We start from the raw sequence: 2666 nt of genomic DNA, 5'->3' as shown, positions 1-2666 counted from the left end.
GATTCCAGATTTTCATGCGCGATGAAGTATATGGCTCAGTTTCAAGCGGACTGGCCTACCGTTTCAGTCGGATAGTCCGTAATGGGTGGAACATCTAGCCAGGGGAGGGTTCTTTTTAGACCCTCTCTCTCTCTCTCTCTCTCTCTCTCTCTCTCTCTCTCTCTCTCTCTCTCTCTCTCTCTCTCTCTCTCTCTCTCTCTCTCTCTCTCTCTCTCTCTCTCTCTCTCTCTCTCTCTCTCTCTCTCTCTCTCTCTCTCTCTCTCTCTCTCTCTCTCTCTCTCTCTCTCTCTCTCTCTCTCTCTCTCTCTCTCTCTCTCTCTCTCTCTCTCTCTCTCTCTCTCTCTCTCTCTCTCTCTCTCTCTCTCTCTCTCTCTCTCTCTCTCTCTCTCTCTCTCTCTCTCTCTCTCTCTCTCTCTCTCTCTCTCTCTCTCTCTCTCTCTCTCTCTCTCTCTCTCTCTCTCTCTCTCTCTCTCTCTCTCTCTCTCTCTCTCTCTCTCTCTCTCTCTCTCTCTCTCTCTCTCTCTCTCTCTCTCTCTCTCTCTCTCTCTCTCTCTCTCTCTCTCTCTCTCTCTCTCTCTCTCTCTCTCTCTCTCTCTCTCCCTGTGCATTGCTGCCCTGTGGGGAAAGTACGCATTGGATTGATTAGAAGCTTTCAGAACAGGTCACAACTCACAGGATGCAACCATGGAAGTAAAAAAATGCAAGCTTGAAACAAAAGGCAAACTGGTACAGATGGGCCTTAGGCACCGACATAGATTCGCATCAGATCACCTTACAAGTGGCCAGAAGCGACTTCTGAGGCGAGCATGACATAGGCGGCGGAACGATTTGAGACAAGGGGGGGCACCATGGCTCAAGGAGCCAAACCTAGGGTACCCCCAAATCCTGTTTTCTCATCGGATTTAGGCCACTTATTTTTCGTCACAGCCCTGACACGATGATTTTTTTTTTTTTTACTAAACGAAAATTGCAGTTCACCCCCGTATGCAGGGGTGTACCTAATTTTATATCTCTTTGTGGGGGCATATGCACCCACAATCCTGAATTATGCCCCCACAATGATGAAAAAGCACCCACAAGTCTTTTACAAGGCTGCAAGCGTCCTTTCGAGAGCACGGTGCCCTTCGCATGCTCTAACGGCGTCCTCCTAACCGTCTCGCGTTCATGTACCGGGGTTACATGAGCAAGTAAATGCGTATCAGGAACGGATTTTCCTATTCGCTCACCATTGTAGTCCGTTTGTAATGCGTATTAACTCTGCTCATGTAACCCCGAGCATGGATAGCGTTTTTAATCATCACTCGGCGCCCTTCTGGGAGAATGGCGCACTTTTGACAGCACCGCGCCATTCTCATGGTCTAACGGCGCCCTCCTGACCGTCTCGCGTCCTTAGGTCTCTGTTCACCGTGCATCCCTCGACTATTCGGCGCCCTTCTGGCCTCTCAGCGCCCCTGAACCACATATAGCGTTTTCAATCACTCGGCACCCTTTTACGAGAATGGCGCCCTTTTCATGATCTCAAGGCGCCCTCGTAACCATCTGGCGCCCCCACGTCCCCACCAACGTAGCACTACTGACTGTGCGGCGCCCTTCTGGCCTCTTAGCGCCCCTAGACCACATAGCGTTTTCAATCACTCGGCGCCCTCCTAAGAGAATGGCGCCCTTTTCATCGTCTCACGGCGCCCTCGTAAGTCGTAACCGTCTGGCGCCTCCACATTTGGTGCCCCTCCTACTGGATGGCGCCTCTCTACATATTTTTTACGTCCTTCCGGTCAGTTTCCACTTTTAAGCGTGTATTTGCTTAGTCAGACACGTCACTTGAAGCGCCATTCGGCTAGCAATGTTATCAAATTCGGTGTTAATTTAGGCTCCCACATAAAGAATATCTATCGCGCCCCAAAACGGCCTGGCGCCGGGCGCCCCTACAGCTGGGCACCCACAATCATTTTAGGAAAATTACACCCCTGCCCGTATGTGTGGTTAACTTTAAGCTGATCCTCAAGTACCTATGTGTTTGTCTCTTCCTTATTGTCGTTTGATAAATTCCATTTATCCTACATGTATAATTCCCAAGAAGCCATCGCAGTACTAATCAGTGGCGAATCCCAGGGTGGAGGTCACATGTGTCATGACTTAGGGCCTGGGGTCACCACATGCCTGCCAGGAGCACCACAGGCCTGACAGCCGACAGGGGCACCACAGGCCCGCCAGGGGTGCCAAAGGCCTAGCAGGGGCACCACGGGCCTGTCAGTGGCACCACAGGCCTGTCAGGAGCACCATCGGCCTAGCAAAAGCACTACAGGTCTTCCAGGGGCACCACAGACCTGCCAGGGGCACCAGAGGCCTGTCAGGGACACTATCGGCTTCGCAGGGGAACCACCGGCTTCTCAAGGGCACCATGGGCCTGTCAAGGGCACCACAAGCCTGTCGTTGGCAATTTAGGATTGTCAGAGGCACCACAAACCTGTCAAGGGCACCTACGTTCTAACAGGGGCACCACAAACCTGCCAAGGCCCAGGGACACCACATGCCTAGCAAGGACACCACAGGCCTGTCAGGGGCACCACGGGCCTGTCAGGGCCCATGGGCACCTAAGTCATGTCAGGGCCCACCGTAGGCTTGTCAGGGGGCAGGGTAGGTAGGTACCACAGTCTTTCCAGGGGCAC

This window comes from Amphibalanus amphitrite, unplaced genomic scaffold, assembly GCF_019059575.1.
Source record: "Amphibalanus amphitrite isolate SeventyFive unplaced genomic scaffold, NRLGWU_Aamphi_draft 000333F_arrow, whole genome shotgun sequence".
Classification (NCBI taxonomy): domain Eukaryota; kingdom Metazoa; phylum Arthropoda; class Thecostraca; order Balanomorpha; family Balanidae; genus Amphibalanus; species Amphibalanus amphitrite.
The sequence above is the reverse complement of the archived record's forward strand: the minus strand, read 5'-3'. Positions refer to the sequence as shown.